Here is a 16,010-nt window from a genome sequence, read left to right as displayed (position 1 = left end):
GAGGGAAGATCATGTGCACAGAGCATTTTTCCAGGGAGAAGGAACGGTCCAACCCACGTCCACCAGAACAGCCAGGCGTCACAACAACAACACTTAACTCAGAACACACTTCATGGGAATTTGTGGTTGCTGAGAGAGAGAGAGGATAGAGAGAGAGAGAGAGAGCAGGCTTTAAAAAGGTGTTGATGAATGTGAGCTCTGCGTTTGGGGGAAATCTGTTCAATGAAATCATACATTTTCAAGTAGAAAATTAATGACAGGACTGAGTTATGTTACGTGGAAATGGATTTTCCTTTGGTAAAGAAAGCCTGGCTGTCAAACTGCCTGACCACTTGCCAGACCCACCGGACAAAGGCGGCGAAGCCAATGGACATTACTCCTGCTGCTGCTATTTATGGAATTGCAGGCGTCAAGCCCTTATTTTCTGGGGTCCGGAGGAAAATGTCCTTCTCTGCAGCAGCTCCTGGGGCTGGAACTCCCTCTCTGGGAGGCCAGGAAGGTCTCCTCTCCCTTGCCTTTCCTTCAGACAGTGAAAACCTTCCTATTCAGACAGTCTTTGACAGCACTCTTCCACTTTCTTTCACATTACCTGGTGCTGCAGGTTTTTTGCATGTAATAAACAGCACTTTGGCGTCCGATTCATACTCTGGTGAGCATTTCCATTCTCTGGCAAATCACCTCAGTCAGCAGAAGTTCCAGACTTTCCTGGATCATCTCCCCCCTTTGGACTGTCATAACCCTCTGCCAAAATCTGTCTTCCTAATATTTCTCTTCCCTCGCCTTTGGCTTTCCTGGGGACAGAGATGGGCGACTCCTGGCCTGCACCTGCTTCATCTGGGAGGCCTTCCTGAGGTTCAGGAGGAACACTGGCCCCAGTCCCTGAGAAACTGGGGCCACAGCTATGCAGGGTCCTGAATGAAGTGGCATTCACTTGGACACTAGTTATTGAAGGAAATGCAGAAGCTGAGTCCTCAAACTGCCATGCTCCAGCCAAAAGAAAAGAAGAACAGTAGGGGACAGGTGTGAGAGAGCTGTCCTCATGGCCGATGGTTGCCTCTCCATCAAGACATAAAATGCCCCTCGGAACCCAGGCCTCCAGACATTGGAGGCTGCAATTATCCTTTGGCCCTCCAGAAATTGCCAATTTGCCTTGCAGCGCCAGCTTGGAAAGGGAGCTTAAATCCAATGCTTCCCTTGGGGACGGGGGCCGCAGAGGAGGAGGTGGGGAGGGGTAGACAATTAGGCCAAAGTCCTGAAGGTTTTACAAGCCTAATAAATATTCTGGTAGCCCCAGGCAGTGGCTACGCTGGGAGGGAGAAGCCAACAGGCTTTGCTGGAGGAAGCCACTGTTTGCTCAGGAGTAAGAGCTGGGATGGACAAACACCCGCGCCCCAGACATTTTGGAGCCCTGCGTGAATCATTTAAAACGTTATCTGTTTCCTCTCTCCATACCTGCCACAGAGAGAGACACACCTGTTGAGTGCAGCCAGGTAAAAGGATCCAAACCCTTTTCTGGAAATATATCTGAAGCACCTGTAGCCCCTATTTTTTGCGGCTGTTTCAGCTCCATTTCCCTTCTCCTGGGGGTCATGCTTGCCCCTCTGGTGCCCTTTTGGCCTGAGAGAGGTGCAACCGGTGGATGAAAGGCTCACACATGCTGCCCTTGCCCCTGGTGCCAGACCATCCCTTGGCAAATGCTGCCTGGTTCCAAAAGCAGAGTGGGAACGAAGGGTGGCAGAGAACAGCTCTTGGAATACAAAGAGTGAATTTTTATCCTCCCAGAGACTTTTGTAAACCTTTCGCCTGAACAGAATGAATTCTTGGCTTTATGGTAGACTGGAAAAGAAGAAGAGAAGAAGTTCTAAATGGAGGGATTTGCAGCACTCGCTCTGGCAGCACAGCTGGGAGGCCACCAGCAGCATTCCTATGGCCCCCTCTCCGTCCATCCCGCCATCCATCTGTCCGTCCGTCCATCCGTCCCCCGCTGTCTGTGTTATGCCTTTTGGCACCGGAGGGTGGGAAGAGGGCATCCAGGGTCTTGGCAGCAGGGAAAGAGCTGGCAAAAGCCAACCAAGGAGGTGGGCACCTCAGCCTCCGAAAGAAGGAGTCCTGGCATTACAAGCAAATGGGGCAGGTCTCCTTTGAGCCATTATCCTGTCTGGCTTGTTTGGTTCTTTGCAAACAGTGTGTCTCTAAGAGAGGTGGTTTTATGCACAGTTGTCTAAATTTTGAAAAGTGCATAGATCAAAATGCAGAGGGGGGTTGTTTGCGGAGGCGAAATTCCTTAGGGCTCTTTCAGCAACTGAGGGCTGAGTTTCTGTGGCGAAATAACTGGATTTAGACCTCTCTTTAAAAAGAAAAACCTAGGAACTTCTCAGGCAAGTGGGATCTTTCTGCAAATCTTCAAGTCATCCTTTTGGCAAAGGACCCACAGGGCTGGCAACTTGTGCCACTGCTCCCTTGGCAGTGATGTTTCTTCCAGAAATGGATATCACAGGAAATAAATCTCCAGGTGGAAACGGTGTTGGACCAAGAACATCTTTAATTTCTGTGGAGTTGCTTCAATAGCCAGGCTGGAGATAGGAAGGAAGGAAGGAAGGAAGGAAGGAAGGAAGGAAGGAAGGAAGGAAGGAAGGAATAGCACAACAGAGGATCTCTGGGAAGGTCATGAAAGTCCTGTCCTTGCAAAAGAAAGCAAGGACCAAGACAAGGTCTATAGACATGTGTAACTAATTAAATGGTACAGGGAGAAGAAAAACACAGATTTGTGTAGCCACTTTGAATTATATCTGGAGGTGAAAAAGCCAGCATGCTCAGGGGATAATTAATCACCCAGAGGTGAGATGCCCCGGCGAGCCAAGTGCAGACGCACTTCCTGTGCATGCCAAGGAAGGAGGGCTGGCGCAAGATGGGCAGAGCACCCCATGGATTCAAGGCGGCCCAGGAAAGCTGGGAGCTGGGCATGCACCTCTGCCACCCCATTTTTTAAGGAGCAAGAAGAAAAGAGGCATCCTAATATGCAGGATATGGGCTAATGAGAGGCAGCTGGGTGCTTTGGGGAAGAGCCCTAAGGAGGGCATGGCGGGCTGGGCATGTGCCACCCCCTTCCTAGGCCAATGCCATTCCCACCCCCAAATCAAGAGGCTCTGGACGCATTTGTTGCCTCTTGGTTGTGACTCAGCTCAAGTGGAGCTTTTGCCAAAAGTCTGATGGAGGGAAGCAGGTCCTCCTTCAGATCTGGCAGCAGCTGAAGCCAACAGAGATTCTGGGCACTCGGTCTCCATTCATTTGTCCGTCCGTTCATTCATTTGTTCATTCATCCATCCATCCTTTTATTCATCCAGAGTCTATAGTGCCATTATGCTCAGGGGGAGACCTCAAGGTGGCCCACATTAAGTACACTGAGAACATCAGCAATGAAATATGAAGAAAAATACCCCAAAGCGCTTGACCAACTGTTCGAAGCTCAGGGAGGCAACCGGCCTTCTGGCCGCAGCATCCAGCAGTGTCCCTCCTCACAGACCTTTGTCCTTTTGGAAATGGGGCAATCGCTTTGGCCAACTTTCCAAGGGCTATTCACTGGCTGCTCCATAATTTCAGAGTCTCTCTCTCACACATGAATCCCTTTGAAAGGCCTGCTCTGAAGAGCTCAAGAGCAATGCTTTCAGAGAAGGGCTTGAACTGATGCGATCTGAAACACTTTCCCCCCAAAATAGTTGCTGTTCTTGCATGAAGGGGAAAAAAGGTGCTGGACCTCTGCACACATGCGCACACACACACACACAATCCAGTACAACTGAGCTTCTGGCTGGAGAAAGACCTTGAGAGGAGTATGGATTAAGCAAAGAAATGGGCCTGGAGATGGCAGTTCTCCTTCGGCCAGATCAGGCAATGTATTTCCGTGGGCCTTTTCCCAGTCTGGCTTCCTTCAGAGAGGAGCGTCTGCTGTCTGTCTGCATTGGCAAGGTCCTCCGTGGGTCTTGTGGATGAGAGCCTCCAAAACAACTGCCCCCTCTCCCCCCACAAGCAGAAGCCCCTCCTGAGATGGCCATTTAGTGAGAGGACAAGAGGGCAGCCATGGAGAGTCCAGCTGTGTCCCTTCAGCGGAAGGCAAAAGGGTGACCCCTTCTTCTGCCTTCCAAAAGGTCCCAGGTGGGGCAGATGGAGAGAAGAAGGGCGCGTCAGAAGATTTGAAAACAGGGCAGGTTTCTATGGGAGAATGTGGCCCTCCCTGTAACTGGGACCTAAGATGGGACAAATGCGGAGAGAAGGGAGGATCCTGAACACCTCCTTTTCCCTCTTTCTCTCTCCTCTGCTCTCTCTTTCTCTCATTCACCTTTGCTTTCCAAGAGCCAGCCTCAGCCCCACAGAGAAAGGCAGCCTTCTTCTCAGCGAAATGTGACAGTTGAGCCCCAGAGTGAGAAAATGCCATTTCTAGCTGTAGATGCTGAGCCCCCCATCAGTCCTGAACTCCTTAACTGGCTTTGGCAGGTGAAACAACCAAGGAAATGGGGGTGGCTGTGAAGTCTTCCACTTCTGATGTGCCTCTTGAGTTCCTCCTCTTTGCATGATGTGCCAAACTCAGCCCACAAACACACACACGCATACCTTCCCCAGTGAGCTTCACACATGACCCCTGCAGCATTGCCTTGTAATGGCCGCACTACGCAATTCTGTCTTATCCCCTTCCAAGGGAAGCTGCCTCTTTGCTGGCAAACAGACAAAACATGTGCAGAAAAGGGAGCTAAATTTGTGGGTGTTTTCCCAGTGCAATTATTCCAAAAAGAGGGTGTGTGTGTGTGTGTGTGTGTGTGTGTGTGTGTGTGTGTGCATATGTGCACACAAAAGGAAAGGCAAATGCATCTAACCAAGGCAAGCCAGGAAATGCACCTCTGGCCACTTGGGAGATGTTTGGATATACCAATGATTGTGCCAGAAAGACAGACAGCTCGCTCGGTCGGTCGGTCGGTCGGTCGGTCGGTCGGTCGGTCGGTCGGTCTGTCTGTCTGTCTGTCTTTCTTTCTTTCTTTCTTTCCTGGGGGCAGGGGCATGACATCAGTTACCACCAGAGCCCTTTCCTCCACCCCTTTCCTCTTACGGCTGCTTCTTCAACAAGAGGAAAGTGTGTTGTGATGCTGTGTCCCTCACTCCCTTTGTCTCACTTCTCTCCATCCAGAGTTCACAGTTTGCTGGATAAACACAGGGCCCAATGACAGCCCCCAGAGAACAGCTTTATTGGGGGGTTATCTATGCAGACCCCACTCCGTGCATGTTCTGCAGCTAGATGTACCCATGGCCCTTCCTGGACATCTGTATTGGACCATTCAGCAAGGGTTTAGGTTGGGGAAAGTGTGGGTTTGAGGCCCCATGTGGCCCCTAAAGCTGTTTTCTGTCATTCCCAGAGACCTCAGCAATGCAGGGCTGTCTAGGGAGGGCATTTGCCCAGACCCCAAGGTCCGCAGGGGAGGCCCTCCTCCCTGCCCCACAGGTGTGGCCACAGGTGCCTCCGGTGGGACGCGGGGCAGGGTCTCTCTGGCGGCCACCCCAGGCTCAGGAAGGCCTTTCCCAAGGAAGGGCCCTTTCCTGGCTGCCCTCCCATCATCAGGCAAATAATGCCTCTTTGTTACGAGCATTCGGACAGGCTTTGGAGAACTGAAGGCTTTAAAGTGGGGGGTTTTTTGGGGGGGAGTAACTGTGCTTTGTGAAAATGCTCTTTACCATGTTTAAGGGTATGTTTTAATTCATTTTAATATTATGACTAGTTTGCTTCTATTTTAATGTTGAGCTTCCCTGTGTTTTTAGCTATAGCGTAGTCATTCTAACTTATGCGCTCCCTTGAGTCTCAGCCGAGAAGAAAAGGCTGGGTGGAAGTAAAGTTAGCAACACTATGATTTACACAAGTCATGTACTGTATCTGGATTCAGCAACCATAGAAACACCTTTTGCCTCTGGAATTTACATGACCCCCCCCCGGCCCCCAAATCCCCCTCCAATGGTGCCAAGGCAGGGAGGAGTGTGTCTGTGTGTCTCTATGGGGCTTCGGGTCACCTGTCAACCTTCTTCATAGGGTTTTCTCAGACAAGGAATCCTCAGAGGTGGTTTTGCCAGTTCCTTCCTCTGAAATTGAGCCCTGCCATCTGGCCTTCATTGGTGGTCTCCCATCCAAGGACTAACAGGGCTGGCCCTGCTTAGCTTCCAAGATCAAGTGGGACCTGATGGAGCCTTTAGACTGCTTCAGAAATCCAGCGAACAGCGTCCTCGTCCTCCTCCTTGCTGTCCCCTCCTTTCTCAGAGGATTTGGGAAGCTTGTTTCCAGAAGTGGAGTCCTGACGCCCTCATTCCCCTCCATTCGCACGCGGGGCATTTTCTCCTCTGACTCCAGCCAGAGCCTTGGATCCAGAGAGGCAGGGTGACCTTCCAGGGCTGAGCCTGGCCTGGAGGCAGTGGCCATTTTCCTGGGGAAATCAAGCACCTGCTCACTTCTTTGCAAGCTGTTCCACGGCAGCAGAAGCAGCCAAGGTCTGCAACTCAGCGCCTTTTCAATTAGCATTTATTATCTCTCCTCCGTTAATTGACTATATAGGGCTTGTCAAAATGGCAGGAAGGAGCCCTCCCTTCCCATCTGGATCACCATCTCCACTTCCCTCCAAAACAATTAAAGCCCCATTCCCTGCTCATTCCTCTGCAGGAGAGTCAATGGGTGACTTTGGATTTCTTGGAAGCAGGCAGGGCATCTCTACTGAAAACTGGCCTTCTGTTGGGGGTGACCCCCAGCAAGCCACTCGGTCCTTCCCTGGATGGAGGCCCTCTTCCCTCACCAGACCAGCTTGCTGACCAGCGCCAGGGGTCAAGCCACATGAAGACCCACTACTTTGGATCTCCTTCCGCTGACTGGCTCAGCCAAAGACGGACAACACCATCCATGTCCAAGACCGTCTTGTCCACTCCAAAGGCAGCCCTGGCAAGAGAAGCCATGCCCAGGAACCGAGGGACATTTGGGTCCCCCGTGCCAACGACACACGCCATAAAAGCAGAAACCTCCCAAACCCCAAGGAGGGGGCGAAGGAGTGGCTGAGAGTGGAGTGGGTGAATTTGATCCTGGCAGATTAGGGAAGGCATTAGCAGGGCTTTGAGTCCTTGAATGGGCCTCAGTTCGAGATCCGCACACGGCCCCAGCTATGAAAGTGACATTGTAATGCCTCGCACCCACTGGCCACGGCTGGGGTCTCCTTGGCACAGGGCCAGGCAAAGGTAATTTTGTGCTGAGTGATATCAGAAGTCGAAATGAGCTCCACATACTTGGTGTAATTCCCAGAGGCCATAAAACACCTCAGCCCTCTCCCATCCAACATTTATGTGTTTTGCATTAAACTTCCCCCAAATTAGTGCTAAGTGCATTAAAGTTGTAAAAATAGCCTGCCTAAAACCCCATTAAATTCTTAAATTTACAGATCCAGTGCGCTGGGACCTATAATTTAGGCTTAACATGAGGAGCCCTGCGATGCGTCAGCCGTGGCCTTCCGTGGCAGCTTTGTTTATTGATACCTAGATGGAGGCGAGGGCTTAGTTCTGCTGCATGGGGAGATAACAGGGAAGGGTCGCTCCGGGGTGAGGCAGGGAAGCCTTGGAGACATCTGGAAGACGGAGATTGTGGGCACATCATACACATATCATGGCGTTGTCTCCGGGGGGTGGCTCTGCACAATGAATGCTGGGTCTTGTAGTTGGGCAGTCTGCTGAGCAAATGGAGAGATGCGTAGAGCAGCAGAATTAAAGCTTTGGCAGGGACATGAAAGTAGCCAAAGGTACGTCTCCCCAGGTGCCCAAGATGTCTCCTCCTGTGCTGTATGAGCTCTGCAGTCTCCACGGCACACAAGGTGTGGGCTTCCCTGGCTCCTACACGGCAGTTCCAGTCAGTTTCATGGTTTCACTCCATGCTGGTCCTTAGCTTAACCTCATGGAGCGCCATAAAATAATTCCAGGCACCTCCACAGTTCAATGCCATGCAGCTCCATAGTGCTGGCTGAGGTCCACCCTTTCACCTGTCTTGAATGTCTCCCACCATGCAGCTCCATATTTCTCTCTCACACACACATATACACACACACAAGAGAGAGGGGGGGGAGGAAATTTCTGTTGCCTCCACAATGGTTGTGATCTCTATTAACTGTTCTCATGCTCCTCCTTCCTTGCCTTTCCCCACTACGCCCTCCCAATGTTGGTTGGCCTGCAGCTCCCACAGCCCTGATGGCCAGCAGAGCTAGTGGTGAAGGATGCTGGGGGATGCAGTCCAGCCACATCTGGAAGGCTGCAACATCCGGCATCCCTTTCCTTCATCCTGGTCCATCCTAGAAAGGTTCTGGGGCGAGGGAGACAAGGAGAGGCAATGGCCGCTCAGCTGCAGGGTAGATGGCCCCCGGCCGGCCAACCTTGCAGGCCTTGTCCTTCGGAGGCCGCCTGTCTGGCCTTATTACTGTCACCTCCCCAAGCCCTTGGAATGCTTCCCAAGATGTACTTAGGGAATTACTCTGCCTCCTCTGAAAGAGAAAACAGCTAAAGCCCTGTTATAACTCCTAAATGTTAACATCTGAATGGAGGGATTATCCTCCCTTAACAAGAGGGCTGTGCTTGTTTGATGCCGCTTCCTGTTTGTTTGAAAGTGACAGTTCCAAACTGCTGCTCCTCCAACGAAATCTCTCCCATCCTCAGAGGGCTGGCTCTGTGTGTGTGTGTGTGTGTGTGTGTGTGTGTGTGTGTGTGTTGTACGTTTGCCCCACTTTCACACAGAAACGGCCCAGCAAGCCTCAGGCATGCCTCCCTTCCGTTAGCCCAGAAGACTAACTCCTTGCACCAATGAGGCCTTCTCCAGACGGCCTGGGAGAGGAGAAAACCCCTTGTGATGGCAGCACCATTGCTTTCCCATACATCTTGGGTGTGTTTGCGTGGGATGGAGGAGGCTGTCCCTCCAGAACGGCTGGGGCTATCATGGAGGATGGTTCCCCATCCAAGTCCCACCCTTTGCACAAGGGCCAGGACCTGCCCTGACAGCCCTGTGACTCTACAGGAATGCAGATTGCAGGAGGGGATCACATCCAGGGGATCCTGTGGTTGGGATCCACCAGAAACACGAGCGAGCCAAGCGTTTGTCCTCCAGATGCAAGTGGGGTGCAACGTCCTGAGCCTCTCCATTGCTGTGCTTGGCTGCGGCTGCCATTATTTGCACCCAGTTTTTCATCCTGTGCAGATGCTTGGAGACATGTGAACATTGCCTGGAGCAAAGAGGGGTGTTGCACATGGGAGGAAGAGACAACTGAGCAGGCTCCCCCATGATTGGGAACACAGCCCTTTGCTTCTCCATGTGAGACACATAACCAAATTACATGATGCACAGCAAGAAAGCACACAACAATCCACACATGTTGCACAGCTGACACAATTCGTCTTTCCCTGGCTGGCTAATTGTCTATTTGTGTGGTTCAGTTTCTTGCTGGAGAAGTGGGACTGAATGGAGGCAGATAAGGCCAGAGAGGCATCTTAACAGGGGAGAAGAGAGCGAAGCAAGGGAAGGAAGGAAGGAAGGAAGGAAGGAAGGAAGGAAGGAAGGGGCAGATGCTGATGGTCTGCACAAGCCACTAGGACCAAAGCAGCACCATTTTTTTCATCCGGACAGATGGGTGTCTTGGCTGCAAAGTCCCTCTGACCCTCCCTTCTTCCCCATCTCTCTCTCATCTACAGATGCCACCTTAAGCCCATGGGTTTTATTGGAAACACACACACACACACACAGACACACACAGGGATTTGTGTCTGTGAAATCCCCGTTGGCAGGCATTGAGGCTGATTCTACAGCCAAGGCCTTTCTGGACAACGTTGTTATGGGCGGCGTCCATTTTCTCATCCAAATGGTGCTCAAAAGGGAAGCCTCTAGTCTTGCAGATTGAGAACATGTTAAATGCAGGGAGGGATTTGGGTGGCATTCTCTTGGTTGGCAGAAAGCAGGAGTTTCTGTTTTATATTTTGTAAGCTACCTTGAGCCTGGGACAGGGGAACTACGAGATGATGGTGATGGTGGTGATGGTGGTGGTGATGATGATGATGATAATGGTGATGGTGATGATGATGATAATGATAATGATGTTGATGATAATGGTGATGGTGATGATGATGGTGATGATGACGATGGTGGTGGTGGTGATGATGATGATGATGATGATGGTGGTGGTGGTGGTGGTGATGATGATGATAATGATAATGGTGATGATGGTGATGGTGGTGATGATAATGACGATGGTGATGGTGATGATGACGGTGGTGGTGGTGATGGTGGTGATTATGATGATGATGGTGATGATGATGTTAATGGTGGTGGTGGTGGTGATGGTGGTGGTGGTGGTGATGATGATGTTGATGATGATAATGATAATGGTGATGATGATGATGATGATGATGATGATGATGATGGTGATGGTGATGGGCCAGAATGTGGCTCCCCTTTTTTACTTTTCAGCTGCACTGGGAGAGGAGGGTGGCATTTTGTTTTCTGTTGGGAGAATATCTTCCTAAAATGTCTCAACACTTTTCTTCCATTCAAATTTCCTCTTCTTGCAAAAACATAAAATGGGGGGGGGGGGGGGGGGTCAGTATATTCATTTAAATAACAGATCGTCTGAACTTTTAACCAGGAATGTTATGCTCTTTTTTCCACCCCCTTTTTGTTAGGGCCACAATATTTATAATATGGCTGGTAAAATATTTATCTTATGAACCAGATTGCCTTGTTGGTTTAAAAAATTAATCTAATGTTAAGTCTGCTTGGAAGACGTCATTTCTTAACGAACGGACCTGGAATTAAACAGCAGCTTAATTTGTGGCGAGGCTGAAGTGCCAAAAGGGGCATTTATCATAGAGAAAAACAAACATGGCTTCCACTCCTCTGCCAAAGAAATCAGCTTTCGGAGATATTTTTAATGCCCTGGATAAACATCATCTCTTTTCTTTTTCACCTCACCAGCTTTAAAATAATAATAATTTTATAAATTGGTTCTTTAGGGAAATTTTTAAACAAAGCTGAAGTCACCGATGCCATTATGAAAAATTGAAAGATTGTAAGGTAAACTTCCATACTGTCAGATATGAAAACTGGCTGAAGTTGCACTTTTCTTGTATCAGACGTTATTTAAAGGCACAGATATTTCCATCTGTCCATCTGTCCATCGGTCGGAGGCCGGTGGGAAGAGATGATCCATGTGTCCAAGACTCTTGCAAGGTCTTGAAATAATGCTCCCGAAATAACGGGAAAGACCCAAAGAAAAGAATTCAAGAAAACAATTCTTAGCCCTCTTCCTTCCCCTCCAAAACCCCAGTTATCTCTCCGTTTCCGTGAGATCACTCCATCAGAGAACAGCAGTCGGTTCTCTCCTGTGTGTTCAGTAATATTACAATGAAACGGCACTGAGTACGTTTACGTTTAACTATTGTCTCCAGGTGCAATACTTAAAGTGTAAGGAAGCCCCAGGCAGTGGCCTGAAACACCAAACATTGTTTGGCAGCGTGTCCCAAAATCCTTAGGAAGCCCTTTCTCTGGACTGTGGCTCCTCCTCCTCCTCAGAGGTTTCTCTGCTCCTTGTTGCTCAAAGGCCTCCTCGCTTGCTTCTCTTCTCGTCCTGTGAAAGTGGCTGCTCAGTTTTCCTGCAAGTACAACCGACCGTCTCCTATTTTAAATAGTTCTATCCCATTTTTAATGTATTTTCAGGAACTGACTGTTGAAGATGGGCCACAGAGATGGCCGAGGAATCTGCCAATCCAGAGGGAACAGGGAGGCCTCCAAGCCAAGGAACGGAAAACCGAAGGAGTCCCTGAAGGACACAAGTGAGCAGGAGAGAATTTCCAGAGGCGCTCACTCAGCGCCAACATGTCGGCGCATGCTTCCATCCTTTGCAGCTAGAGCTGGTGGCCCATCCTGCCAGGTGTTTGATGGGAGATTGCTTTCACTTGGACAGCTGCCATTTGGATGAGGAGGGGTGGGGCTCCTTTACTTCATCAGCATGGATCCCATTTGAAGAACTTTGGAAGATGGGAATCAATGGGTTCCTAGCTTCTGCACTCCTGCTCCACACCCATTCCTTCCTGTGGGCTTCACCACACTTTGAACTGAAGCTCTCAGTTGGTAACAACAACAACAACAACAACAACAGCAATAATAGGCAAAGACAGAAGCAGCCTTCACAACATCACAAGGTTGGAGAAAGCTCTGCTGAGGCAGCCCAGGTCTGAATTGAACCAAGTTCCAGGGCTGCCTCTGCTAAAATGCAGGCAGGGCAGAAGGCCTGGGAAGAAGGGCTGGGTTGTGCTGCCCATCATCCACAGCTGGATTGGGGTTGTGAGCTGGGCTTCTCAGCCTCCAAGGGGGATCCAGACCCCCCCTTGGGTCCTTGGCCCCCTCTTTCCCGCCCCCTCCTTGGGAAGCTGCCTCCTCAATTGCTTCCATTTAATCCATTGTTCAGCAACTACATGGAAAATGGAGCATGTAATTATTTCCACGAAGTGAGCCGAAGCCCATTAAAAGCAGGTCCTGAAACTTTGCCATCCAGCAAAGATGCCAGCTGGATGGAGCCCTTCGGGGATTGGCTCCAGGTCACCATGGCGATGGACCGTCCACCATTCCAGCCGGCCGGATGGCTATTTAAAAGGCCCATTCCCCTGGGCCACCTTTGCCCTCTTCCTTCCCTTCCAAGACGTTCCCAAAGCCATGTTCTCCTCTTGGGGAAGAGACAGAGAGGATCTCCCAAGAAGAGCTGAGGAAACAGAGACCACCCAAAGGATCCCAAGGAGAAGGCAGTTCTTTGGGGTGGTCAGCCACGAGGGAGGTCTCCTCCGGCCAAAACACGAAGGAGAAGATGTCTTGAGGGCAGCTCTGCAGGGTCAGCGTGGCCCATTGCAGGCTCCACTCCATCACCATCTGGGTGAAGAACAGAGGCTGAACCACAAAGGTCATGCTTTAGGAAATTTGCAACAGCGACAAAAATGCCTAAGTCCTTTCCTATGGTCTCTGCACAGTCTATAGGACAATGACAGGGGCAGCCATGTGGACCATGAAACAAAAAGATACCTGTATTTTGCCAACCAAAAGGTGGGGGGAAATGCTCCATACTAGCTTTCTCAGCTCTTGCTGTCAGCTGAATAGGGATTTGAACCCTGGTTTCCCTGGGTCCAAGTTGCAGATCACTGCTCCACCATGGCCACTGTTCAAAGCTAGTATTAAACAAAAAACAAAATCAGGGAGGACAGAGAAAAGGCACTAGAGTGGCTAAATTAGTAGTTTAGAAGTCAGTAAATGAGGAAGGAAGGAAGGAAGGAAGGAAGGAAGGAAGGAAGGAAGGAAGGGGTGGAGAGAGAGAACGGAAGGGAGGGCTGTGGGTCGCGTGTACTGGGCCTGGGCCCCTCTCTGGCCTGAGCCTCCTCCAGCCGGGCTGAGTCTTGTGGGAAATTACCTAATTAATGCTCCAAATGAAAGAGCAACTGGGAAATGCAAACAAACAAAGGCTGCAAATGTCCGGGTGCAAATTACGGGAATCGGCAGCTCAGGACCATGCGCTCCCTGCCAGAAACTGAAGGAGGCAAGGAGGGGAAGGAGGCCCGGGGGTCCTGGGCAACGGAGGAGATGCCCCTCTTGCTCCTATGCCCTGCCAGAGCCACATCAGGACAGAGGGCCCTTAGGAGTCAAGATGAATATTTTCCCAAGGACTATCCCTTGGGGGTGGGAGGTGGGGGTGCATTGGCCTCGAGATTTGGTTCAGAGTTTAATTCGGAGCTTTGTACACACGAGTCCATAGGTGAGTTGAATTGTCTCAACAGAGTCATCTCCAGACCTTCCCTGGGTCGAATCCATCACAGATCCGGAAAGCGCCCCTTGGTCCCCATTGGGGGAACCATTCACCCCTCTTGGAGGCACCCAGAAGCCTGTGGTCTCTGCCCACTCCACAAACATCTCCAGGGGCAGCGTTTTGAGCTGGGAACTCCCCAGGAGTCAAGGGGCTCCACCAGGCTTTGCCGTCTGGAGGGAGGTCCCATGGTGGGCCTCTCAGCAGCCCAGTTCTTGTGACCCACTGCAGCAGTTGGTCACTGCAGAGAGAATATTGACCTCCACTTTGACCAAAACTATATATATATATATATATATATATATATATATAGTAGCTGTGAGTCAACGTATGCCTTCATGTGGCACTGTCAGAAGACCAGTCCATGAAGCATCAGGTAGGACGCAGGCACCCTGCAATGGGCCTCTGCTCATTTTGTCATGGGGTCTTGGGCCCCATTGGGGGGTATGTGGAACCCCAGTGAAGATTGTGTACAGATGTGCATCACGTTGGTCACTGCAACTGCAAAACTAAGGTCCAGATTGAGCCTGAATCATCTCATTGGGACAGCCCAATGTTTGGCCCATGCAGAGTCATGGAGAAATGTCAACAAAATAGAGCTTTAGGCGCGTTACAAACGCGCACATAGTACGCGCTCTGAGCGTACTAGGGTTAGGAAGAGCCATCTCTTCCTCATGGCCCCCAACCCTAGTACGCGCGGAGCGCGTAACAGATGGTGCTGCCTGTCCACATGGTGGCCGCCATCTTTATGTAGCGGATGCTCTGCGTCCGCACACTGCGCCCCGGATATGACGCCGCGAGTGCACGACTAGCGCCTCGCGACATCACATCCGGGACCCAGGAAGGAGCACGATTTTTGCGCTCCTTCTTTGCTGCGTCCGGGAACCACACTGTTTGGCTGCTGCGGTTCCCAGACGCAGCAACCGGCGGCGGCAGCAGACCACCACAATCCAGCGGTCTGTAACACGCCTCTCTCAGTAGAGTGTAGAACAAAATAAGCAAAGCAAAAAAGTATAGCAATGTGGCTAAGTACAAGTATACACAATCCAAAAATATATCAGTATAACATAACTTCCTGCATGCTGCAGTACTACACTTCCCTAGCAAGGAGAAAAAACGTACTTCCCAGTAACATGGAGAGCAACACACTCTCCAAAAGTTAAGCAATTCCCAAAAGCAGTCCTACTCTGCTAAGCGGCCAGCCTAAGCACCGGCCCAGTTGCCCAAGTGCCTGCCTCTTTGCCAGGGCAGGCTGACCCTCATGGGCTCCACCTCTCTCTCTGCCACACCTTCATCCAGTCACAACTCAGTCTGCAAACTGGCAGACCCTGGCATGCAGACGTGCCCAAGATCGCTTTGGAGTGGGGTTTGAACTCATACTTGGAGGGATTCAACTCTTTGCCAAATGTTCAGGTCCAGTTTTGTAAACTAATATATATCAACAACTTGTGCCTTCTTGTTAAGAGTCTTGCAAATGAACTTTGCAAAAGAATTGCCAGTTTCTCTCCAAACTTATATATCCTATTTGATATTCATTTGTGGATTAATTGGTTCATTAAGAAGATTCCTCTGCTAATTCAGTAATTTTGTTTGACTTGCGGTTGGCCGACACGATGGCTCTCTCTCATGCGCTCTCCCTCTTTCTGCGCAAGGCAATGGGCTTTGGCTGAGTGGCTTTTAATGTATGCAGAGTCCAAACTCAGACTAAATGGATTAATCAAACTCAGAATGAAGTAAGCCAATTTAACAGAGTGAGTTTATATTTTACATCTCAGCTAGTTAGAACCAGAGGCTTTTTCAAGAGCTGGCCTTGCACTCACCCATCCCTGGAAAGGGAGGACAGTCCACAGAGAAGGGTTTTTTTTTGGGGGGGGGGGGGTCCTTGTGTGTTTTCCATCAAACAGAAGGGCTTTCTCCTTAATTTGAGGAATGCAGATTTTCAGTTCTGATATTATTTAATGATGGGGGAAAGGCAGTCGGACTTTTAATGAAACCTTCATGCCCCCTATTTTGTGCCTAAATGCAGCTAGCCTTCCAAAACAGTAGCAGGAGGGCCATTTCCACAATGCAAGCACTCCTCTCCAAGCCTGATGTGAGAGCTTTTTATCCAGGCACTTACAGGTGGACTTG

Source organism: Sceloporus occidentalis, unplaced genomic scaffold, assembly GCF_023333645.1.
Source record: "Sceloporus occidentalis isolate IW3139 unplaced genomic scaffold, rSceOcc1.0.p SCAF_8, whole genome shotgun sequence".
Classification (NCBI taxonomy): domain Eukaryota; kingdom Metazoa; phylum Chordata; class Lepidosauria; order Squamata; family Phrynosomatidae; genus Sceloporus; species Sceloporus occidentalis.
This window is presented reverse-complemented; position numbering follows the sequence as displayed.